The sequence below is a fragment of the Schistocerca piceifrons genome, chromosome 2, assembly GCF_021461385.2.
Source record: "Schistocerca piceifrons isolate TAMUIC-IGC-003096 chromosome 2, iqSchPice1.1, whole genome shotgun sequence".
Lineage (NCBI taxonomy): Eukaryota > Metazoa > Arthropoda > Insecta > Orthoptera > Acrididae > Schistocerca > Schistocerca piceifrons.
The window spans coordinates 1,020,615,320-1,020,643,081 of NC_060139.1; positions in this window are offsets into that span (position 1 = coordinate 1,020,615,320).

Consider the following 27,762-nt stretch of genomic DNA (forward strand, 5'->3'; position numbering starts at 1 on the left):
TCAGAATGGACTTTGTCTTTAAAGAACGATATAAGATGAACATCAGCAAAAGCGAAACGAGGGTAATAGAAAGTCGTCGAGATCAGGTGTTGCTGAGGGAATTAGGAAATGAGACAGTTGAAGTAGAGGAGTTGTACTGCGTGGGCAGCGAAATTTTTGATGATGGTCGAAGTAGGGAGGATATAAAATGTACCCTGGCTATGGCCAGAAAAGAGAAGAGAAATTTGTTAGTATCGAGTATAGATTTAAGTGCCAGGAAGTCTTTTCTCAAAGTATTTGTGTGGAAAACAGTTTAGACTAGAAGAGAATAGAAAATTTTGAAATGTGGTACTACAGAAGGATGCTGAAGATAAGATGGGTAGATCACGTAACTAATGTGAAAGTATTGAATAGAAATGGGGAGAGGAGAACTAGTACTGGAGGGAGATATATGGGGTAAAAATCGTAGAGAGAGACCAAGAGATGAATGCAGTAAGCAGATTCAGAAGGATGTAGATTTCAATAGTTACTCGGAGATGAAGAGGCTTGCACAGGATAGAGTAGCATGGAGAGCTGCATCAAACCAGTCTATGGACTGAAGACTACAACAATAACATCACGAGAAAGTAACCAAACTTTCAGCTTGCAGCCCCGTTGACAATGATTCAAGAATGTTGTATGGGTAGATACTTAGCTTCAGGGTATGCTATTACAACGACTGCGAATTGCGCGGATGCCATTATCCGTGCAGACCGGCTCAGCACAACTGGACAATTCGTTCTGCAACTATCGGTGTGCATTGGATGTACGTGTGCAATGACTGACACTCATTGGTTTTAGAGCAGTTTCGAGGTGGATGGATAGACTAGGTGACTAAACCTGTATGCATCACTCTGCGCTTTCATCAACATTGAATACACGCTCTTGCACGACCAGACATAAAGTTATAGTTCAACTACTATTTCTAACACACCGAGTGCTTCCAAGACTATACCACAAGAATACACGAATTGTCGTCTATTCTCAGTCAGTCGCTCAGTTCAGAATAATAATCGCACTCTCAGCATACATCTGTCATACCTAACAGATTCAGGGAAATTTAACAAATTTCAGCATCAGATAACAGTGAGGGGGCACAGTTCTTTACCCTGCAATTGGGAATTCGGCATTATGAAAAGGAAATTAGGGAAACACGACATTTGATTAAGATCGATGACGTCACAGAGGCGATTCTTGCAAGTTTGAAAGCAAGTATATTTGTCGTTAGAGAGATTGCTGCTACTGAAATACTAGGCTGCAAGTCACTGTGCTATCTGCGCTACAGGAAGATCAGAATTTCTGAAGACACTCAGAGTACTGGAACATAAGAAAAAGTGATTCTGTCTGTCAGCACTTTTTCACGTTCTAGTTTCGACAACACAGGGAAGGATTGTATTACAGCTTCTATGATGTTCAGAGGACTGATTAGTTATACTTGTCGTTAAGACCTCCTACTTGATACGTTGAGTGTGCCAGAAAAAGTAGCGTATCCATCAGGTAAGGTACCAATTAAGCCTAATAGAACCAAGGACTTGAAAAAATCCAACTTAATCTCTCTGACGAACACCTACCTGTGTGTGAATAAATCTTGAAGTTACCTGTAAAGAGCTACAGCCAAGACGAGTGACTGGACTGTCAAACACGGACTATTGTTGGAGAACTGCACGTGTTATATTACATGCAATCAATGTTAGTGTGATTAGGAAAGAGTGTGCAGGTTCAGTGTCTTTTACACGTAATATATTTTAAATACAGCGGTTCTTAGCTTTTAATCCTGAATTACAATACCAAAATATGACATTAGAAAATCATTCTCCTGTCTCACATTCGCGTTCGCATGATACAATATAGTGAGGTGACAAAAGTTATGGAATACTTCCTGATATTGCGTCAGACCTACTTTTGCCCGGCGTAGTGATGCAACTCGAGTCGGAAGTATTTAAACATAGCCGTCCGTAATTGAGAAAGTGTTGCCAGTGCAGAATTTTGTGCAAGGACTGACCTCTCGATTAGGCTATGTCCCATAAATGCTCGATGGGATTCATCTAGGGTCTTGGGTGGTCAAATCATTCGCTCGAATTGTCCAAAACGTTCTTCAAATCAATCATGAATAATTGTGGTCAGATGACATAACATCGTTGAAAATCAAGTCCACGAATTGCTGAAAATGGTCTCCAAGTAGCTGGACATAACCATTTCCACACAGTAATCGGTTTATTTGGACCAAAAGACCCGGTCGAATCCACGTAAAGACAACCCACACCATTGTGGAACCACCATCAACTTTCTCAGTCCCGTCTTGACAACTTGGGCCCATGGTTTCGTGTGGTCTGTGCCACACTTGAAATCTGGGTTCATCTGACCAGTTGACAGTTTTCCGGTCGTGCAGCGTCCAATCATTTCTGATGACGACGAACGAATCGTCACCAATGTGAATGACTGGTGGCCAGTACTAAATAGAACGTACAAATCTCTTATTTGCATATACAGCAGGTTTGTCAGTGAACTCGATAAGGAGCTGCCAGCATGGTCTTTGTGTACAACGACTAATATAAATAGAAATCGTTGGTAAAAAATAAGATTGTACTCAACTGGTGGTACAGGTGTCTTCATAATCAGGAGGAATATAATTACAAACAGAGAGCTATAGAGGCATCACATAGGCCATACGTTAACTAGGCGCCTTGTTATAGGTTGCTTCCTATCAACTGAAGACTCGTCCCGAGCAAGAGTGTCCGAGCGCACGCGGAAGGCGCTAGCGGCGCTAGTCTCGACTCGCGGGTCCAGCAATACTAGTACGGACCGCCGTCGATAACTGCAACCCCTAACAAGTGTGGTATCGAAAGTTGATACCACACAATCGATGTGGTCGCGAGCCCATAAGAGGCACGGCAGGCGATATCATACTGGTAACAAAGTTACTCACGCCAGCCGTCTCCCACCGTAACGCATTAACGCCACATTTCGCCGCACTGTCCTACCAGATACGTTAGTCGCCATCGATTCTGCTGTTATTTTACGCAGTGCTGCTTGTCTGTTAGCAATGACAACCGTCTACACAAGTGCCGGTGTTCTCGGTCGTTAAGTGAAGGCCGTCGGCCACTACGTTGTCTGTGGTGAGAGGTAATTTCTGAAATTTGGAAATCTCAGCATACTCTTCGCACTTTGGATCTCGGAATATTGAATTCCCTAACGATTTCCGAAGTGAAATGCCCCATACGTTCAGCTCCAATTAACATTAACCGTTATAAGTCCATCAATTCCCGTCTTCCGGCCATAGCCTCGTCGAAAACCTTTTCACATGAATCACCTGAGTACAAATGACAGATCTACCACTGCACTGCCCTTTTATACCTTGTGTACGCGATACTCTTGCCATTTGTATTTGTGCATATCACTACCCCATGTCTTGTCAATTCACTGTGTAACAATGACAATAAATCTGATCGTAAATTAATTAAAGAAATTAAACAGTTTTCCTAAATTTCCCACAAATGTGTGATGGTTAACTTAATCCCCTTTAAAGATATCTTATTCATTTGTTGAAGGACCCTTTTACAACTTGTGTGAACTGTTTAAAGAAATTAAAACTAAGACAAAGCCTACATCTTTTTGTTAGTCGTGGTACATTGGTTTTCGTATAATATGTAATAAATAACAGATATTTACTTACTACTCATAAATTATTAACAGAGATTAAATTATTAATTAGATTAAACAAGAAGGGGTATAGTTAAAAGTTGAAAAATACCTGCTTCCAGCCACTGAGGTCCTACAGTCCATTTCCGTGCTTTCAGTGAAGCAAATTAATTATTTATGCTGTAGAAGTCAAGATCAGCAACTGTGTCATAGTCTATAGACAAGAGACCTATAGCAGAGTGTACGTTTATTTACACAAGCTTTTCACCTAGATGAACAATTTATGCGTTATCGTGCCGCCTGCTCCTCCCACGTTTTCATTTCTTGGTTGTATGACAGTACAATTATCTTAGACCATCGTCAAGTATCTTAAAGGGAAGCACCGTACGTTGAATGCATTAGCAATCACTTAATAATTACTCACAAGAATAGGTCAGATCCCCCTCTCATTGAAGATCATTTGATGAACAGAGTTGTTAGCCACTTATAGACACAAAAACGAACAATTTTCGTAATATTAGTTCCCATCCAAAGAAGGCTTGTTTTTGAATTATTTTTTATATAGATCGTACTAACCGAAACTTTGGAGCAGGGAAAGTAGTGGCTAGAAAATTGCATGTTCTCCCAGCCTACGTTGCTTTTGTCTTCAAGAGTCATTCGCCAACATTAGAGACCATACAATGCCGCAGGACGTAGAGCCTGCACCTCCTGATTGCTTTTCTTTTCTTTTTTGCAGTGTTGGAGAAAATAGTTTTTTGGGGGATTTCTTCGGGAAACGGAAACCGTGGGGAAATTTTTGGAGGGGAAAATTTCGGTACGAAGGAAACTCTGGAAGTATTTCATCAGCCTAGCCTTACCACTAATGCTATCTCGGATATTTTAGTCAGAATGACACATGTTTATTTTTCTAGATGTTCACTAGATGTCAGTCTCTCTTCAGATCAATTGCTATACCTTCCTTCTGCGGGAGACGTTAGTCTTATTGCGGTGATACTCTCCGTGACGTCAGTACTACGTGTACATGGCCGGTTTCGACTGTCTGGGATGCTATCACCTTTCATGGTCTTATCAAGTTCTGGGGAGACCGCATACTGGATTTCGTCATTGTCATTGAAGCTTAAATTTGATGGGTTTTATGTTACAACTCATGTCCTATAAATGTATGCTGTTCCAAATATTGAGGATCTCTCGAAAAGCATCGGTATTGGTATGATTTGTTATAATTAAATGTAAGGTTAAGAATCCCAAGGAGTTGTAAATAAAAAACATATACATATATTTTGTGTGTTCACAGTAGCGTAGTGGATAGAGATGTCGAGTTTTGAAGTGAGATATAGTTGGTGCTCTAATGCTTAATCAACAGAACAATGAAAAATACGTGAAGAAAGCAAGTGTGGCACTCCTATACCAGAAAAGAAATTTAGTTTATATCCTTTTTTAACATTTCCAATAATTTTTAGGCCACTAACAAATAATTCCATTTCATCAAACTGCCATCACTGATGAAGCATAACAGTTTAAAGGAATAGTTAGGTTTAAGATTTTGGGGAAAGTTTGTAGAAATGTTATCATTTTCGAGATTTTTTCTTGTCTTCTGTGCGAAATTTCAGAAACACAATATGGATCCCTGCCTAGAACATGAGCTTCATTGCTGAACAGGAGGAAGTTGTGTAGGTGCCAGCTGTGTGAACCGAGCGCACTGTTGCCACATAAGCCACGGTAGCGATGGACATCTGTTCGGTAGTAGTCGTTTCTTTATGGTACTACTTGGACGAATTGACGCTATACAAAGACACCGTGACAGTTACTTGCGTTTCTCTCTGAACCCTAGGAAAGACTTCTAGTAGGCAGAAGACAGGAATGGGAAGAGTAAGAGAACTCACGTATTTCTTCCGCTTAATTCGTTAACTGTATTTCTATCTCGGCTTTTTCTCTATTAGATTTTGAGCCTTCTTCGTACCTGCACCATTGATAGGGGCTATCTCTCCAAACCATCGATATGGCCATGTTTTGATACAACCTGGCGAAATGAAGATCGTACATCTACTTCTATATACGTATTCCACATGTCAGCGCGCGGTAGGTGGCGGAAGGTACCCTATACCACCACTAGTCAGGTCCTTCCCTGGTCCGTCGCAAATAGAGCGAGAGAAAGCCACTGTGTATGTATGCCTCTGTATCAGCCCTAATTTCTCGTATCTTCGTGGTCCCCACGCGGATTGTACATTGGCGTCAGTAGAATCTTTCTGCAGTCAGTTTCAAATGCCCGATCTCGTCTCTAAATTATCTCAGCAGCATTCGTCGAAAAGAATATTGCCTTCCTTCAGAGATTCTCATTTCAGTTCCTGAAGCACCTCCGTAACACTTGTGTGTTATTCGAACCTATCGGTAACAAATCTGGGAGCCTGCCTCCGAATTACTTCGATGTCTTCCTTTAATCCAACATGGTACAGATCCCAAACAATCGACCGGTACTCAAGAATAGGTAGCAGTAGCATCCTATATGCACTGTCCTTTACCGATGAACCACACTTCCCCAAGTCCTCCCAATAAACCGAATTCGACCATTCACCTTCACTAGCACATTCCTCACCTGAAGGTCCCGAAATCGAGTCTCGGTCCGGCACCCAGTTTTAACCTGCCAGGAAGTTTCATGTCAGCGCACACTCCGTTGCAGAGTGAAAATTTCATTCTGGAAACCTTCTCCAGGCTGTGGCTAAGCCATGTCTAGGCAATATCCTTTCTTCTATGAGAGCTAGTTCCGCAAGGTTTGCAGTAGAGCTTCTGTTAAGTTTAGAAGGCGGGAGACAGGTACTGGCGGAATTGAAGCTGTGAGGAGGAGTCGCGAGTCGTGCTTGGATGGCTCAGTTGGTAGAGTACTTGCCCGCGAAAGGCATAGGTCCCGAGTGTGAGTCTCGGTCCAGAATAGAGTTTTAATCTGCCAGGAAGTTACAATCCTCATCTGCTCGTTCCATTTCCTATCGCTTTGCAAAGTTACGCCCAGATATTTAAACGACGTGACTGTGTCACGATGGACACTACTAATGCTGTTGTAATGTTGATGCATTAATTTGTTCTGAAAGCGGTGCTGATATTCAAGACAATAAAAGCGGGTTAGAAGCTGTGAGCTATCTGGGGAAGTTAACCTCGCATTACTGAGCAACTATTTCACCAGGTATGCAGTCAAGCTTACCAAATTCCCAACCAGACTAACATTAATTATAATCTTTTAGTAGTCAACTTACGATAACGTGTGATATATATATATATATATATATATATATATATAAAGACAATTTAAATAAAAAGAAATAAATCAGTTTATATTTGGACATTTATTTTAACATTGATCATTGTTCCGTTAAAATTTCAGCATATTAAACTTGATTCATAACTAAACTGGTACCTTATTTAGGATTGTGAAAATGTGAGTTTGTAATCTTACGAAACACATCGAATATGGAGCCAAGATTGGGAGACAGCATAAAACACTGCGTTCATAAAATCACACACGAAGAACGTTGAAACGTATGCAAGAGGAAATTAACCACAGCCAACCGATTCAATTTTCGCTCAAAGAACTTACGTTCGTAGCGCAATGCTGTCCGCCATGAAATTACCACTCACTGGTATACTAAATTCATAGTAACTCTTTGTGAAATCTTCCCGAAAAAAATAGCTGAGGGCTACTTTGAAGATTACACTACATGCTTCACGTGGTCAACTTGGTTTTCACAGAGAGTGTAACTCCACAATAATTTTGATAATTAAAATAAATTACATCGAAACACAAATTACAAAAGAAAAACCTCGAACTGGTTACTATCGTCTTACTATTAACCTGATGGGACAAACAATTGTATAAGCACGTGGTACTCGTCTGACAAAGTACACCCCACGTGAGTTGAACATAAAGAAAAAAAAAACATTGTCAAGACGAGACGTTATAATCTCACGCACATTCGCATTTAAGATTGATGATCTTAGTTAGAGTTACGGATCATCCACACGTGGATTCACTTTACTCACAAAGTAGTGACAAAGCAGCTACTGGAAGATATTCTAAACTTCACACTCGAATTACACTGCGTTGCAATTTAAGATAACATCAGATATTTTAGATCTAAACCTGAAATAAAGGTGATTACATTTTCAATTATGCTGAACTTAAGAAATCCATTGTCCTACGGACTTAGCAGAGACGTGCTTAGCCCGAGATCTTACCACTTCAGACGCTCGCCGCGGACAGACTGCCGTGGGCCCCTACCAAGGGTGCTTCCAGATACAAAACGGAAGTGACCAGAGTGACAGCTTGCTACACCAACATGACAAGGGACAGACAGGACCATACTAAGACTAGAAACCTCTTTGCTTTTAGAAAGCGTAGCTACCTGTTCCGACGTTGGTCCTACTGTTCTCTAGCAGACAGGCTTGTCTGCTACCATCAAGCATGCAACTAGAAATACATTTGCTCATTCATCCTTTCACACAGAAGGGAAGTGGGATGACAGTATCTTATCACATACAGTACATAAAATAAAGCGGATGTAGGTTCCGTATGAGACTGTGTGACATGAATTACATATAAACTGTGTTTTAAAATGTGGTAGTGTGACAGATCGTTCTTGATTATGTGTAAAAGTGACACGTTCCACTGCTCAGTCTCCTCCCAGATAGTCAGAAACACCTCAGTAAATTTAGAAGTGGAATGTATGCCGTAAATGACAACAGTTTTAAAAAATTAACATGAAAGGAATCCAACAGAACTTTCACTGTGTTCGAACATTACTGGTTTGTTTTTCCTACTGACGTAAATTAATTTGCATTTTTCTTCGTTCACAGTCGTGAGTTCAGGACACTCCACCACAGTGATGAAAGACCTCAGGCTGAAATGCTGTCCACAGACGCAGCGGCTGCTGCTGTCGGCCAGGCAGTACGACCCGGTGGAGTACTATCTGCTGCAGCGCGAACTGCGACACTACCTGCGGCTGCGCGGGGGCGGAAGCGGGGGCGGCGGCGCGGGGGGCAGCGGAGGCGCCACCAGCAGCGGCGGCGGCTGCGGCGGCGGCGGGGGCGGCACCAGGGACAGCGGCAGCGGCGCCGTGTGCTCGGGGCCGCGGCGCGAGGCCTGGTGGCGCCGCCTCATGGGCTGCGTCTTCAAGAGCACCGCCTCCTCCGGCTGACCGCTCGCCGCGCTGCGTGTGTGCGCGCCCTAAGGACAGTCTGCTGATACACGGAGGAGTTGCTTGACCTACACTTTTATTTTGTTCGTTGTCACCGACTGATTGTGAAAATAAATATCGAGTGTTAGTTTTCACCACAACACTGGAGCGTTACCTCTGGTTTCCGAGGATTTGCTTTGCTTTTTACGACCGTGCTCAAACACAGTTACTACAATAAACAGTAGGGATCATGTGAAGTATGCTGACGTCACAGCAAGCCCTGCCACGAGGAGACAACACAGCAATCGGCTTTTTTTAAAAAAAATACACTGACGGAAACATATCGCAACACCATAGATAATTAATGCAGAGAAAAGCAATTTCGGGAATGCTTTTGTTCATGAATAGCAGCACAACAGGTCGACTTACTAGACTGAGGTAGGCTACAAATTTGCAGTCTGGGTCACAACGGTTCTAGGCGCTTCAGTTCGGAACCGCGCTGCTGCTACGGTCGCAGGTTCGAATCCTGCCTCGGGCATGGATGTGAGTGCTCTCCGTAGTAAGTTAGGTTCAAGTAGTTCTAAGTCTAGGGGACTGATGACGTCCGATGTTAAGTCCAATAGTGCCCAGAGCCATTTGAACCATGTTTGTGTTACGAGAGTGATCCTGCTGTCATACGAAATCGCACCCCAGCCCAAACTCCAGCTGTACATCCAGTGTGTCTAGCACGCAGACAGGTTGGTTACAGGCCCTCCACTGCCCTCCTCCAAAACCAACACGCTTGACACCGAGGCAGAACCAGCTTTCATCAACAAGCACAACAGACCTTCACCCTGCCCTCCAATGAACTTTGGCTTGACATCACTGAAGTCCCATATGGTGATGGCTTGGGGTCAGTGGAATGCATGCTACAGTTCGTCTGGCTCGGAGCTGCCCTTGAAGTAACCGATTTGGAACAGTTCTTCGTGTCAGTGAGGTGCCAACTCTAGGTCATATTGCTCCTGCAGAAGCAATACTATGCGCTAGAGTCATACATAGAACATTACTGTTTTCCCTCTCGGTAGTACCATAGCCGTCTGGAGACCGGTGTTATTGCGGCTATTCATTCTCACGACCACCGCCGCCGGCCGTCATCTACAATGGCTTCATTCCTCCCAAGTTTTTCTGCAATACTGCAGAAGGAACGTTCAGCTTCTCGTAGTCGTCTTCCACGACCTCGTTCAAACTCAGTGAGATGGTGATAATGGTATCTGTGTCGCCTTAAAGGCATTATCGACTGACATCAACTCACCACGTCCAATCCCAAAGGTAACTAAACCTCGCAACCACTCCAGAGTGTACTTACAGCAAACCTAATTTGCATCCTTTTTCTTTTCGATGTTGCGGTTTCTTTTGCGTCAGTGTATTTATGGTATGTTAAGTTGTACAGAGCAGTTAGATGCAAGTCTCAAACATTCTCGAGAAAATTAGTTTTGAAATTTTCCGATCTTTAATACCTTGGAGTTTGACGGACTATTCTTTAGGCAGTGTGGGTGGCGACTTTCGATTCTCTACTGCCACAAAATGTTTAATGAAATAGGATCTTCTACTTGAATTTCCATGAAGAGTAAAACACTCGGGGATAAAAATAATTTAATATCTAAAGATTTTTAATTTAAATAATGGTTATTAATAATCCTTTGTTAAGAAGTGTGTGCGACACGCATTTAGAAATAAGAGGATGTATGTTCTCACAAAAATCACAGATATGATTTAATTACCACATATTTGATTAATTTTATATTTAAATGACGTAGGTTTCCGAACTGAACGAAAAAACTTACGGACGAAATAACAATCGAAGAAGCTATTACCAGTCTCGAACGTTACCGACTTTTTTTACATGTTAGTGTATTTTAAAGTTCATATGTACCTTTGTTTATAAGTTTACATTGGTTGGCTATCAAAGCAGGTGAGCTTTTTACCACAGAGCAACGCTGTTGTCAAATAATAAATATTCTTTAGGCTATTGAATCAGCTCAGAAAATCTTTAAGACAATTTTCTCCAGGATTTTTTAGAGATCCATCGTGCACTTTGGGGGACGGATAATTGAGTTGTGAACGTCACGTACCATAACTATAAAAAATACGAAACTGCGATTGCTGTGTACAGATGCAAGCTTTGTTGGTGAGCCTTCCCTCACAGCTCCAGGCTGTGTTGGCTTCCTTCACATAGCTTGAGGCTGCTGCCAAGGGCATCTCTGTTGGGGATCGGACGCGGGGATGCGAGGGACGTTGAGCACGTCCCACGTGTTCCCCGATCGGTCCACTGATGTGGCCGCCCTGCACTTAGGTTGACCCCTCACCTGTGGTGGAGTGGGAGGTCATTCCAAAAGTCTGGGAGGCAGCGAAAGACATTCCGAGACGTCGATCATAGGGCCTCCCAGGGTTCGTTTCACGACAGGTTTCGGGCTTTATCTGTGTCTGACGAAGTATTTAATCCGGATGCAAACATCCACCCTGTTCTAGAGGAAGCTTCTCGGCCCACAAGGTCTGGCCTTTCACAGATGGTGGGTTTTCTGGCAGCTGGGATCTCCATTGTTAGGCGCGTAATGGATGCCTTATGAACATGTCTGCCAAGGAGGGGAAGGAAGCCAGTGAGCACTCCGTTTGCATACCGGATGTGGAAAGGATGCTTCCGGATTCCATGAAGAGTACAACGTGCATCCAAATACAGGTTGTGGTTCGTATCGGTACCAATGAAGTGTGTCGCTTTAGATCATAGTAGATTGTCCCTGGTTTCGGGCGGCTAGCGGAAATGGTAAAGACTGCCAGTTTTGGTTGTGAGATTAAGGCGGAGCTCACCATCTGCAGCATCGTCGATAGAACCGACTGTGGTCCTTTGGTACAGAGCCGAGTGGAGGGTCTGAATCAGAGGCTCATGCGGTTCTGTGATCGTGTAGCCTGCAGATTCCTTGACTTGTGTCGGGTGGTGGGTTCCTGGGTTCCGCATAATAGGTCAGGAGTCGGCAACACACAGGAAGCAGCTGCGAGGGTAGTGGGGGCTCGTGGAAGGCACTGGGTGGTTTTTTAAGCTAAAGGGTTACAGGAAACCACAGAAAGGGTGAACGTCAAAAGGTGGGAAACCACAGAAAGTCCGTCTAAAAAAGGGCAGGTAAAAAAAAATAAGGTAGTTGTAGAAACGATCAGTGCTGTAGTTGTAAATTGTCATAGCTGTGTTGGGAAAGAACCAGAGCTCCGAGCTCTAATAGAATGCACTGAAGCTCAAATACTTTCAGGAACAGAAAGCTGGCTAAAGCCGGAAGTAAGTTCAGCCGAAATTTTTTCAAGCAATCTAACGGTGTTCAGAGAGGATAGATTAAATACAGTTGGTAGTGAATTATTTATTGCTGTCAGAAGCAGTTTACCTTGTAGTGAAATTGAAGTAGATAGTTCTGGCGAAACAGTATGACTAGAGGTTATAGTTGACAATCGGTATCGTTCTACCGACCACCTGACTCAGAAGATATAGTTGCTGAACAGTTCAAAGGAAACCAGAATCTCGTTTCAAATAGGTACCTCAATCATACAGTTATAGTCGGTGGTGATATCAACCTACCCTCTATCTGTTGGAAAAATTATACGTTTAAAGCCGGCGGCAGGCCTAAAACATCATCCGAAATTGCACTAAGTGCTTTCTCAGAATCTTACTTTGAACAATTAGTTCATGAGCCCACTCGAAACGTAAATGATTCCGAAAGCATAATTGACTTCTTAGCAACAAATAATCCTGGACAGATAGAGGGTATTGTGACAATTACAGGGATTAGCGACCACAAGGCAGTCGCTGCTTAGCTGAATACCTTAACACCTACAACCATCAAAAAGAAACTCAATGTATATATATAAGCATTTAAAAAAAGTGATAATACTGCTCTTAGCGCCTTTTTCAGAGACAGTCTTCACTCCTTCCGATCTGACCATGTAAGCGTAGAAAACTTGTCGAATGATTTCAAAAAGATAGTATCGAAAGGAATCGAGAGATACACTCCTTGAAATGGAAAAAAGAACACATTGACACCGGTGTGTCAGACCCACCATACTTGCTCCGGACACTGCGAGAGGGCTGTACAAGCAATGATCACACGCACGGCACAGCGGACACACCAGGAACCGCGGTGTTGGCAGTCGAATGGCGCTAGCTGCGCAGCATTTGTGCACCGCCGCCGTCAGTGCCAGCCCGTTTGCCGTGGCATACGGAGCTCCATCGCAGTCTTTAACTCTGGTAGCATGCCGCGTCAGCGTGGACGTGAACCGTATGTGCAGTTGACGGACTTTGAGCGAGGGCGTATAGTGGGCATGCGGGAGGCCGGGTGGACGTACCGCCGAATTGCTCAACACGTGGGGCGTGAGATCTCCACAGTACATTGATGTTGTCGCCAGTGGTCGACGGAAGGTGCACGTGCCCGTCGACCTGGGACCGGACCGCAGCGACGCACGGATGCACGCCAAGACCGTAGGATCCTACGCAGTGCCGTAGGGGACCGCACCGCCACTTCCCAGCACATTAGGGACACTGTTGCTCCTGGGGTATCGGCGAGGACCATTCGCAACCGTCTCCATGAAGCTGGGCTACGGTCCCGCACACCGTCTTCCGCTCACACCCCAACATCGTGCAGCCCGCCTCCAGTGGTGTCGCGACAGGCGTGAATGGAGGGACGAATGGAGACGTGTCGTCTTCAGCGATGAGAGTCGCTTCTGCCTTGGTGCCAATGATGGTCGTATGCGTGTTTGGCGCCGTGCAGATGAGCGCCACAATCAGGACTGCATACGACCGAGGCACACAGGGCCAACACCCGGCATCATGGTGCGGGGAGCGATCTCCTACACTGCCCGTACACCACTGGTGATCGTCAAGGGGACACTGAATAGTGCACGGTACATCCAAACCGTCATCGAACCCATCGTTCTACCATTCCTAGACCGGCAAAGGAACTTGCTGTTCCAACAGGACAATGCACGTCCGCATGTATCCCGTGCCACCCAACGTGCTCTAGAAGGTATAAGTCAACTACCCTGGCCAGCAAGATCTCCGGATCTGTCCCCCATTGAGCATGTTTGGGACTGGATGAAGCGTCGTCTCACGCGGTCTGCACGTCCAGCACGAACGCTGGTCCAACTGAGGCGCCAGGTGGAAATGGCATGGCAAGCCGTTCCACAGGACTACATCCAGCATCTCTACGATCGTCTCCATGGGAGAATAGCAGCCTGCATTGCTGCGAAAGGTGGATATACACTGTACTAGTGCCGACATTGTGCATGCTCTGTTGCCTGTGTCTATGTGCCTGTGGTTCTGTCAGTGTGATCATGTGATGTGTCAATAAAGTTTCCCCTTCCTGGGACAATGAATTTACGGTGTTCTTATTTCAATTTCCAGGAGTGTATATACCACATAAATTAATAAGTGATGGTACTGATCCCACATGGTACACAAAACGGGTCAGATCGCTGTTGCAGAAGCAACGAAAAAAGCATGTCAAAATTAAAAGAACGCAAAGCCCCCACAATCGGCAAAGTTTTGCAGAAGTTCAAATATAGCGAGTACTTCAATGCGAGATGCTTTTAATAATTTCCACAACGAAACTCTGTCTCCGAATCTGGCAGAAAACCCGAAGATATTCTGGTCATACATAAAGCAATCTATACCTTCACTGCGCTATAACAAAGGTGAAGTCTCTGCTTTACAGGCACTGCCATCAGAGTTATTAAACACGGTTTCCCGAAACTCCTTCACAAAAGACGAAGTAAATATCCCTGAATTCAAACCAAGAACAACTGTGAAGATGAGAAACATAGAAGTAGATATCCTCCGTGTAGCATAGCAGCTTAAATCACTTAAGAAAGGCAAGGCCTCCGGTCCAGACTGTATACCAGTCAGGTTCCTCTCAGAGTATGCTGATACAATAGGTCCATATTTAGCAATTATATAGAACCGCTCGCTCACGGAAGGGTCGGTACCTAAAAACTGGAAAATTGCTGAAGTCACACCAATACCCGAAAAGGGAAGTAGGAATAATCCGATGAATTACAGGCCCATATCACTAACGTAGATTTCGTGTAAGGTTTTGGAACCTATACTGCGCTCGAACATACCTCGAAGAAAACGATTTATTGACACATAGTCAGCACAGATTCCGGAAATATCGTTCTTGTGAAACGCAACTAGCTCTTATATTTATCAAGCTATGAGTCACATCGACGTGGGATGTCAAATTGATTCCAATTTTGAGATTTCGAGAAAGCTTCCACACAAGCGTCTTCTAACCAAACTGCGTGCCTACGGAGCATCGCCTCAGTTGTGCGACTGCATTCGTGATTTCCTGTCAGAAAGGTCACAGTTCGTAGTAGTAGACGAAAAGTCATCGAGTAAAACAGAAGTAATATCCGGCGTTCCCCAAAGAAGTGTTATAGGCCCTCTAATGCTCCTAATGTATATTAAAGACATAGGAGACAATCTGAGTAGCCCTCTTACATTGCTTACAGATAATGCTGTCATTTACCATCTTGAAAAATCATCAGATCATCAAAACGAACTGCAAAATGATTTAGATAATATATCTGTATGGTGCGAAAAGTGGTAATTGGCCCTTAATGAAGAAAAGTGTGAAGTTATTCACATGAGTACTAAAAGAAATCAGCTAAATTTTGATTACGCGGTAAGTCACACAGAGCGGAGGGCTGTAAATTCAACTAAATACTTAGGGATTACAATTACAAATAACTGAAATTGGAACATCACATAGATAATATTGTGGGTAGAGCAAACCAAAGACTGCGACTCATTGGCAGAACACTTAGAAGGTGCAACAGGTCTACCAAAGAGATTACTTACACTACGCTTGTCCGACCTATTCTAGAGTATTGCTGTGCGGTGTGGGATCCGCATCAGGGGGGACTGACGGATGACATCGGAAAAGAACAATGAAGGGCAGCTCGTTTTGTATTATCGCGAAATAGGGGAGATAGTGCCACAGACATGATACGCGAATTGGAGAGGAAATCATTAAAATAAAGGCGTTTTTAGTTGCGACGGGATCTCCTCATGAAATTTCAATCATCAGTTATCTCTTCCGATTGCGAAAACATTCTTTTGGCACCCACCTTCATACGGAGAAATGATCATCACGATAAAATAAGAGAAATCAAGTCTCGCACAGAGAAATTTAAGTGCTCGTTTTCTCCTCTCACCGTTCGAGAGTGGAACGGTAGAGTGACAGCTTGAAGGTGGTTCATTGAACTCTCTGCCAGGCACTTTGTTGTGGCTAGCAGAGCAATCACGCAGATGTAGATGTAGAAAATCCGAAAGCTGTGTTATCTCCTTGACAGTAGCCCGTCACTGTCCTAAAGTATTGCGTTTTCATCGCGTTTTTGATGTGAGTATCTGCTTGCTGTGATTGTTCTGCGGTTGTGCGGTCACAAAAAATCAGCCTTTTTGCCTATTTATTCGCAACATGTTACATTTGTTTACGTTAAGTACCGAGTGGCAGTCGCTGCATCAAGTATCAGTCCCCCTCAGACCATCCTCCATTTCGCTGCGATTCTCTAGCGTTGAGACTTCTGTGTACGGCGTGTCCCACGAGGTAAGGTCAGTTCTCAGCGATATGAAGGGAACGATCGGTCGAAGCAAAAACGTCTAGTAAACAAAGGCTGTAAAATGTGTACTTGAAGAGTTATGAGCACCCCTTCATCTTCGATACTATGAAACAAAGCTCTTCTGCTGAAAGCTTTTTATTTTCAGTATTTCCGAAGGAGGTAGTATGGTTCAGTACAATAAAAAAATTTGTGTAGTAAAATGGGTTTTAATATTCATTCCTTAAGCACTTGGAGCACTTTTCCAGTAGAAGAGATGTTTCACAGTAGCGAATATGAACAAATACTCATAGCTCTTAAGCTATGTACTTCAGAGTCCATGTTTACTTGATATATTTTTCTTATTTCGGTCCATACTACCACTTCTCAAAATATGGAAAGGAAAGAACGTCCAGTAGAAGCGACTAATTTCACAGTATCTGAAATGAACACTTGCTCTGCATTTTAGAGCCCATGTTTGCTAAACATTTTTGCTTCGAACGATTGTCTTGTCACATCCCTGAATATTGACCATTCGTCCTGGGACCTCTTGCATTTAACAGGATCATCCGTGATTCACAATTAAGCGCATAGTTACGCCACATTTATCAGAGTATTGAGGAGTACTAAGAGCATTTTTCAAATTTTTCCCACAGAAACATAATTGTTTGGTGTGTGTACTACGTACGGTAGACAACGAATAAAGTCAGATACTAGATTCATATATTTCCTAAGAAGAATGAGGCGAAAGAAAGTTGGATGAGTCCCTGTCATCGTGCCGGTTCATATGCAGCTACTAACGCTTCTGTGGTCTCAATGCAGTTTGAAGATTCTGTTATGAAAAGGATATGAACAGTGAACTGTTCAGTATTCCTCGGCAACGTAAGATGAAGCTGATTTGCCGGCCGGTGTGGCCGTGCGGTTCTAGGCGCTTCAGTCTGAAACCGCGTTACCGCTACGGTCGCAGGTTCGAATCCTGCCTCGGGCATGGATGTGTGTGATGTCCTTAGGCTAGTTAGGTTTAAGTAGTTCTAAGTTCTAGGGGACTGATGACCACAGATGTTAAGTCCCATAGTGCTCAGAGCCATTTGAACCATTTGAAGCTGATTTGGGACATTATAATGGGTCTAATAATCAGAAAGAAATTCGGGCACAAAAACGAGCTTAATCTAAATAAACGGAAGACAGTTTAGAGGTAATTACTAGTGGAGAAATTACCAGAAGTGGATGGTGGTGGTGGTGGTTAGTGTTTAACGTCCCGTCGACAACGAGGTCATTAGAGACGGAGCGCAAGCTCGGGTTAGGGAAGGATTGGGAAGGAAATCGGCCGTGCCCTTTCAAAGGAACCATCTCGGCATTCGCCTGAAACGATTTAGGGAAAGCACGGAAAACCTAAATCAGGATGGCCGGAGACGGGATTGAACCGTCGTCCTCCCGAATGCGATTCCAGTGTGCTAACCACTGCGCCACCTCGCTCGGTAGAAGTGGATGCATTAATGATGAAAAGAAATAATGCTGTTAATGTGCCAACACGTGTTACCACCTAATGAAGAAATTAGTAGGAGAAGATATATTAACGATGAAAACAACACGTCTTCGCGCAAACTATTTGAAATTTAAAAATAAAATAGAAACCTACGCAAAAAATACACATTAAAAGGATCGCCTTTCTTTAAATAAAACGTTTTCAAAAAGCGGTTGAAGATTCTATATTGGACAGAACTATAAGACAGTGGGCAGCGGACCTGTGTGTCAGGCAAGACAGCATCCTCAAGCCAGGTGACGTCCAGTCTCCTCAGGGTCCGAGGTTCGACTCGCCGGACTGCTCATTAGTTGAATGAGGCCACTAATGGCGACCCGTCATTGCCATTCAGCGCCATGTCGGCCTGATGCTTTCCAGTTGAGGGACAACCGCCACAGCCACGCCGCTAAGAAGACGTAATGTAACGACGCCAAGCTGTACCCACCACATGAGGGAGCGCACCGGCATCTGGTCTAGCTTAATGAATAATAAAGAGTTTTCATGAACTCTGGCTACCTTGCTGGAACCATCCTCAGACCTGACTCCCTTGCTGCCTATTCAAACCACAACGCTCGTGTGCAAGAGCAAATTACGATTCTTGCAGATCTAAGAAAGGCACCTCCGTCTTACAGTAATGACGAGTTTGTGGCCGAACCGTTACAGCTAGGTAAGCTATGTAAGGGCAATGGTCCTTCCCAGTTTCTGATTCTAGAGACACGGCACTGTCATGAGGCGCACGAGACACTGTAGGTCTTACGAGTGCCAGAAGCTGTCTCCAGCGGGGAGTGAGTAACTATTCCAGACGAGTTTAATAATTTTTGACTGTGCATTTAAATGCATGCAAGTTCTCAATAGAACACGACCAAATTAAGACCTTTAGTGGGTACCTTTTCTATTAAATATTAATTACTCGTAGGCCCTGCACGGAGCCGACCGTTCCCGAAGTGTGGAGGACAAACCTACTAGTGTGACGTCACAAGTCCGTTGCAGGGCCCGCATATCTCGTTGGTCCAGTTCTGTCAGAAGGGACGTCATCATTGTTGCCACACATACGAAGTCGCTGACCGTTCAAATGACTGTCTTGAGATGCGACTCGCTACGTGAGGTGTGCCTCTGCTTTATTAAAACTATCCATTGGCTCACGTATTGCTATAACGATATGAACAGAGATACTTCGGGCTTCTACTGACACGTGCTTCAGTTTCCGAAGTACGGATGTTGATATTAAAGACAGAAGTTTGACGTCTTTCATAAATCAACACCTTTAGATACAGAGAACAGTCCTGGCCAATGAGGATGCGAGTCGCGGAATTGTACTGACGTCTTCTAGTACAATCGTGGAAAACTTACATTAAGATTCTCGTTGCTTTTATTTATCCCATCGTGAGGAGTTCTCTGCTTTCATGGTTTTGGAAATGTGATTTAACTCTGTGGCCGGATGCCCTTCCTGTTGACATAGTCACCAGTTAAGCTAATCGAGGAAAGTCGCGTGAGACAACTGTCTGTGGATAGCGTAAACTTCCTTTCGTTTGGTGACGTCTTTTAGCTATTGGAGTACCGTATTATTTGAAGCAGAGTCCAGTATTTGCCAAAGCAAGCGTGGAAAACCGTTAGAAATTACTGCTGTGCAGGTCATTGTACCTGATTAACAGTCGTTAAATCACCGCTCGCCGGCCGCTGTGGCCGAGTGTTTCTAGGCGCTTCAGTCGGGAACCGCGCGACTACTACGGTCGCAGGTTCGAATCCTGCCTCGGGCATGGATGTGTGTGGTGTCCTTAGGTTAGTTAGGTCTAAGTAGTTCTAAGTTCTAGGGGACTGATGACCTCAGATGTTAAGTCCCATAGTGCTGAGAGTTATCACCGCTCGGATTCGATTTGGGTCTTTCTAAGCGCCCAGTTTCGCGAGCTGGCGCACTGCATGTTACGCTACACGAGCAGATAGGAAACATTTGTTGGAGATTGTCAGACAGAAATGCGAAACGAGTTTTGTAAATTACCAACACAGTAGTCCTTCTGTAACATCGTCCTATATCATAGACGTGAGCCGCCGGAGTTTCGAAATACGTAGTGAACGATCAAGCCTCTAAGCAATCAGATGAAGGTCCTCGGTTCTCCATCTGGCACTTCCATTTCCCGTGCCAGTGTCTTCATCTTAGAGTATCAGTCGCAAACTATGTCCTCAGTTTTCTTATTTCTTGGATGTATTCCAATGTCTATCTTTCTCTACAATATTTAGCCTCTGCAACGTCCTCTACTACTCATACCACGCAAGTTATTCCCTGACATCTTAACACACGTCCTATCACCCTATCCTCCCTTTTCGTCAGTATTTTCCATATGTCTCCTTTCTTCGCCGATTCTACGGAGAACCTCTTCATTACTTATCTTATAAGTAAACCAAATTTTCCCAATTCTCCTGTAGTGCCACATCTCAAACGTTTCGATTCTCTTCTCTTTCGATTTTCCTAGAGTCCACGATTTACTGCCATACACTACTGTGCTCCAAATAAACTATTGTTGTCTGCGTTAACTTGCTGTCGAATCTAATGATAACAACCCTATCACTCAACTATTCACAGTAATTCACTCTCTACCCTCCATTCCTATTCATAACGAATCTTACTCCCGTTATATGACGTCCTGTTGCTACTGATATTACCCTAAATTTTTCGGTCCAGAAATCCTTGTCTTCTTTACATTTCATTTCACTGACCACAACTGTATCTAGATCGAGCATTTCCATTTCAGATTTCCTAGCTTCCCTGTCACGTCTAAACTTCTGCCGTTCCACACCCCTCCCCGTAGAACGTTACTCTTAAGTTGATCACTGCATCTGGAGTAAAAAGCGGAAATAGTTGCTTACGTATGTGATCGTTTACTTGTCTGTTTCTGGTATAGTATGTAGCATGCAGGAAAAATGTGAAGTCATCGAAAAAGATATGATTGTCGGAAGGACAGACTCAGCATACAGGAAAGTCAAAACAACCTTTGGTGACATTAAAAGCAACGGTGGTAACATTAAGAGTGCAACGGGAATTCCACTGTTAAATGCAGAGGAGAGAGCAGATAGGTGGAAAGAATACATTGAAAGCCTCTATGAGGGTAAAGATTTGTCTGATGTGATAGAAGAAGAAACAGGAGTCAATTTAGAAGAGATAGGGGATCCAGTATTAGAATCGGAATTTAAAAGAGCTTTGGAGGACTTACGGTCAAATAAGGCAGGAGGGATAGATAACATTCCATGAGAATTTCTAAAATCATTGGGGGAAGTGGCAACAAAACGACTATTCACGTTGGTGTGTAGAATATATGAGTCTGGCGACATACCATCTGACTTTCGGAAAAGCATCATCCACACAATTCCGAAGACGGCAAGAGCTGACAAGTGCGAGAATTATCGCACAATCAGCTTAAAAGTTCATGCATCGAAGCTGCTTACAAGAATAATATACAGAAGAATGGAAAAGAAGATTGAGAATGCGCTTGGTGACGATCAATTTGGCTTTAGGAAAATTAAAGGGACGAGAGAGGCAATTCTGACGTTACGGCTAATGATGGAAGCAAGGCTAAAGAAAAATCAAGACACTTTCATAGGATTTGTCGACCTGGAAAAAGCGTTCGACAATATAAAATGGTGCAAGCTGTTCGAGATTCTGAAAAAAGTAGGGGTAAGCTATAGGGAGAGACGGGTCATATACAATATGTACAACAACCAAGAGGGAATAATAAGAGTGGACGATCAAGAACGAAGTGCTCGTATTAAGAAGGGTGTAAGACAAGGCTGTAGCCTTTCGCTCCTACTCTTCAATCTGTACATCGAGGAAGCAATGATGGAAATAAAAGAAAGGTTCAGGAGTGGAGTTAAAATACAAAGTGAAAGGATATCAATGATACGATTCGCTGATGACATTGCTATCCTGAGTGAAAGTGAAGAAGAATTAAATGATCTGCTGAACGGAATGAACAGTCTAATGAGTACACAGTATGGTTTGAGAGTAAATCGGAGAAAGACGAAGGTAATGAGAAGTAGTAGAAATGAGAACAGCGAGAACATCAGGATTGATGGTCACGAAGTCAATGAAGTTAAGGAATTCTGCTACCTAGGCAGTAAAATAACCAATGACGGACGGAGCAAGGAGGACATCAAAAGCAGACTCGCTATGGCAAAAAAGGCATTTCTGGCCGAGAGAAGTCTACTAATATCAAATACCGGCCTTAATTTGAGGAAGAAATTTCTGAGAATGTACGTCTGGAGTACAGCATTGTATGGTAGTGAAACATGGACTGTGGGAAAACCGGAACAGAAGAGAATCGAAGCATTTGAGATGTGGTGCTATAGACGAATGTTGAAAATTAGGTGGACTGATAAGGTAAGGAATGAGGAGGTTCTACGCAGAATCGGAGAGGAAAGGAATATGTGGAAAACACCGATAATGAGAAGGGACAGGATGATAGGACATCTGCTAAGACATGAGGGAATGTCTTCCATGGTACTAGAGGGAGCTGTAGAGGGCAAAAACTGTAAAGGAAGACAGAGATTGGAATACGTCAAGCAAATAATGGAGGACGCAGGTTTCAAGTGCTACTCTGAGATGAAGAGGTTAGCACAGGAAAGGAATTCGTGGCGGGCCGCATCAAACCAGTCAGTAGGCTGATGATAAAAAAATGTAATGATGTCTGAACGTCCGTCACTCGAGCAGTCATCATAAATTTACTGCTTTACGGGATGTCCCTTATCACGAACGTAAATAGTTATGGCGCTCCCATTCCAACAGCCCACATTTCTGGAACTATTTGCATTCTTTATGGCGTACCACTGCGAGGGTACTAATTACTCTTTAGGGAGCCGTAACCTAGAGGTCTTTACGCGAACCAGCGGTTACGACCGCAGTGTACACTTCTGAGACGGAAGGCACCCCCTGTGGTACTAGCTGCAAATTTAAAGCGCCGGTCGTCACCTGACTCGCATCTGGAAGTTCATAAACTGTACATCATTGTATCCGGTTTGCTATTAATACATAATATCAACTGTTACATCAAGATGCTCATACAGCGTGAAAACTTCTTGTATTATTGCCTACTATACAATTTGCAACGTTTCTCTTGAACGGCAGCGTACGAAACGCGACAATAAAATCAAAACTAGTAGCTCAAATCGTGACTCACTTACAGCCATCATAAAATTCCAAGTATAGAGGGAAGGGTATTTGTTATCCGTACAGGTTACGCGATTTTGTAGCACGTACTAACGCCTGTTGGTCTACAACAGAGAACCTCAACCGTGCTATCAAAGACTGTCGCACTAAACTGAAGAAATCCGTGATTATCTCATTAGATCGCGTACTCTCAACGATGCCATGAAGGATACAACGCTGCAAATTAAGTTAACTAAGTCACCATCGACCGAACATTCGGAATCATCCGAAAGATATGGATACGGTGTAGAAAGACGGGTATTCCTTCCATGGTTTGTATTTTCTTCCTTCCCTCTCCTTCCTTTCTCTTCCTTTATCAACCTCTTCAAGGTCTTCTCTTGCCTGGTCGCTAATGACTCTCCATTGTTTTCCTATATCCTTCTCTATCCTCGACCTCCGTTGTATTCGTCGGTGTGTATTTTCTTCTCCAATATTTTCCTTCTCTTCCACCTTCATGCCCAATATTGACCAATTCTTTCTGAGTCCAACAACCAAGTGCGTTCCATAAGCAACAGTATCACACGTCCCCAAATCTTGGCCGTTTTCAGTCTGATAATTATCTTCATGTAGGGGAGAGAGTTGTGCGTAGTGGGTAGTGTACGTAGGAACACACGATGTGTTTTCGTCGGTACATCAGTTTAATGACTGGTTTTAAAACCACACGAATGAATGAATGTGCAGTATTGACGTTATTATCTACAAATTTAATGTTGTTGAAAACGAGGTCGTATTTTGCACAGTATTTGTAATTATTTAGCGTTCTACACTTTGTGCTGTACAGTATACTGAAGTTATTTAGAATACGGAATTTTTTAGTTACAGGACTTTTCTTTGAATAAACAATCTTCTGACTGGCTTAATGCTACACCACCCCCCCCCTCCCCCCATGACCTCCTCTCATGTGAGAATCTTTTCAACCTGGAGTGGAAATTGCAACGTACGTCAAAAATTATTTGTTGGACTTACTCCAGTATCTGTCTTTCTCCACAGTTTTTACCCTCTACGATTTCCTCTGGTACCACGGCAGTTATTTCAAAATGTTACACACGTCCTACCATCTTGTCTGTGTTTTACATAGTTCCATTCTTCGCTTCGTCACTCCTTACTTCATCAAACTACACAATGTGATGAAAAGTATCCGGACACCTGTCTGAAAATCACTTACAACCACGTGGCGCCCTCCATCGGTAATGCTGAAATTCAATACGGTGTTAGATCACTCTTAGCCTTGATGACAGCTTCCACTCTCGCAAGCCTACGTTCAATCAGATGCTGCAAGGATTCTTGGGGAATGGCACCCCATTCTTCACGGAGTGCTGCACTGAGGAGAGGTATTGATGTCGGTCCGTGAGTCCTGGCACGAAGGCGGAGTTCCAAAACATCTCAAACGTGTTCTTTAGGATTCAGATCAGGACAGTGCAGGCCAGTCAATTGCAGGAACGTTATTGTGGCGTAACTACTCCGCCACAGGCCGTACATTACGAACAGGTGGTCGATCGTGTTGAAACATGCAGTCGCCATCCTCGAATTTCTATTTAACAGTGGGAAGCAAGAAGGTGCTTAAAACATCAATGTAGGCCTGTGCTGTGACAGTGTCACGTAAAACAACAAGGGGTGCAGGCTCCCTCCATGAAAAACAATACCACACCATAACACCATCGCCTCCGAATTTTACTGTCGGCACTACACACGCTGACAGATTATGTTCACCGGGCATTCGCCATACCCACACCCTACCATCAGATCGCCACATCGTGTACCGTGATTTGTCACTCCACACAACGTTTTACCACTGTTCAGTCGTCCAATGTTTACGCTCCTTACACCAAGCGAGGAGTCGTTTGGCATTGACCGGCGTGATGTGTGGCTTATGAGCAGCCGCTCGACCATGAAACTCAAGTTTTATCACTTCCTGCCTAGTACTTGCAGTGAAACCTGATGCAGTTTGGAATTCCTGTGTGATGATCTCGATAGATGTCTCCCCATTACACATTACGACCCTCTTCAACTGTCGACGGTCTCTGTCAGTCAACAGGCGAGGTCGGCATGTACGCTTTTGTGCTGTACGTGTCCCTTCACGTTTCCACTTTACTATCACATCGGTAACTGTGGACCTGTTTGACCTTTAGGAGTGTACGGACGTATGATATAAGTGACAGCCAATCAGCTGACTACGTTCGAAGTCCGTGAGCTCCGCGGAGTGCCCCGTCCTGCTCTCCCAGAATGTCTAATGACTACTGAGGTCGCTGATATGGAGTACCCGGCAGCAGGTGGCAGCACAATGCACCTAATATGACAAACGCATGTTTTTGGTGGCGTCCACATACTTTTCATCACATTTTCAACATTCTTCTGCTGCACTATATCTCAATCGCTTGGATTCCCCTCTGTTCCGGTTTAACTGCAGTCCAAGTTTCACTACCATACAATGCTGTGCTTCTGACATACGTTCTCAGAAATATCTTCCACAAACTTAAGCCTATCTCTGACGCTATTAGACCTCTTTTAGCTAGGAGTGCCTTCTTTGGCTGTGGTAGTCTGTTTCATATGTTCTCCTTGCGTCGTCCGTCACGAGTTACTTTGTTTCCAAGGTTGCAGAATTCCTTAACTTCGTCTACTACGTGACCGCCAGTTTTGATATTAGTTTGTTGCTATTCTCAGTTGTACTACTTCTAACTACTTTTACATGGTTCCAGTTTACTCTCAGCCCATATTCTGTACTGATAAGTCTGTTCATCCCATTCAAGAGATCCTGTAAATGTTATTCATTTTCCCTGAGCACATCAATGTCATCAGCGAATCTTATCATTCGTAAACCGAGTTGTCATCTGATGCTTCCTCAGATTTCTTTTCCATTCTTCTGTGTATTGTCTTTGTCAGCAACTTGGGTGCGTGAGCTGTTAAATGGATTGTACTACAGTTCTCGCACATGTCTGCTCTTGCTATGTTCGGAACTGATTAGATGATATTTTTGAGAAAGTCTGATGCTACCTCTCAGATTTCATTGATTCTTCGCACAAACCTAAATAACGGCCAATGATTTTAATATTCCGATCCAGTGTTATCTATACCTCTTACCTTATTTAATCTCATGTCTTCGAAAGCTCCTTTAAATTCTGATTCCAATGCTGGATACCCTATCTCATCGATATCGACTCCAATTTCTGTATCAACTGAAATTTATTGTGGAACCTCAATGAGACTTTCTGCTCTCCCATTCCTACTGCCGAGCCCATGTTCTCCTGAAACTTTTATGCTCTTTCTTCCCTTCAATGTCATTCCAATCCCCCTTCATTATTAGATTTTCATCTCGTTTTACATGCTGAATAACCCGTTTCATGTCCACATATATTTTTTTCTGTCTCTTCATTTTCTGCTTGCCACATCGTCATGTACTCCTGAACTACTATTGGCGGCGTAGTTTTGCTGTGTTGTGTGATGAGAAAAATCGTACCACTACAGTATTCACACTAAATCAGTCTCTGCCGTTACTTTCTATTCGTAACGAATCCTATTCCTGTAATACCATTTTCTGCTGCTTATCGTATTGTGCTATATTCGTCTGATCAGAAATCCTTAACTTCTTTCCTTTCCATATCACTGACCCCCACAATGTCTAGGCTGAGCCTATACTTTTCTGATTTTCTAGCTGCCCCATCATGTACAACCTTCAGTCGTTCCACCCTCTGACTCGTATCTAACGCCGACAGTTAAGGCATATTTCTCGGTTGTGCACCATCTAGACGCTTGAAACAGCTATTTTACTATGGATCATGTGATACTTGCAAATAAACTGAGTTTCTTTAACAAATAAATTTGTGTTGGTTTCCAATAGCTTCTATTTCGAAATGTATTTACTTACAAATGGTTTTTGACAATATTTCTACTTAATTTGATCTCACTTACAGATTATTGATGTGTAGAAGATTAATGCCGTAATGGAGAGACTATTAAATACAGTGTTTTCTCCACTGCAGCGTTTTTAAGTTCCAAAAATACTTGTCACATTTGGAAAATCCTTAATGTTCTGTAGTAGTTTTTGAGATTTCAGAAGTAGTCTGCTGCTGGAAAAAACTGAGTGTCTTAATTTGAAATGGAATAAGGAAACCTATAATCTTGTACCAAGTTGCCACACTTTCTCCTGCTATAGTATTCTTCCCTAGATCTTTGATATGTCCCACGTCGGTGGGGACACAGCGAGAAAACAGTCCGTATAAACAATGCAAAAAAGTTATTCAAAAAGAACATAGACAATGACGAATTAGTGTAGTAAGTTATTTACAAAAACTGTTTGGATAGGCTGTGGTAATACCGCTTTTACAAAAGTTCTTGAGTGGCAGATGGCTCCAATAACGGACAAATTCTGAGTTCCCTTGAAGCGGAGCAATTTTAACGGAAGTCCTGTGCAACCTTCAGTATAGAAGTCACCTGCTGGCCATTACTGGTGGCTCTATGTTTAATGTTGACTCGCAGTGACGTCGAAGCTTCCGACGGTGTCCTTAGTAAGAGCTCGGACTGATGTGGTCGGCATCTGACCCAGAGGGTTCGAAGGAAATGGCAGGCTGAGAGCGGCTTGGCACCGGCCTTAAGCCCCTGACGGCGGAAGGATGCAGCTGGAT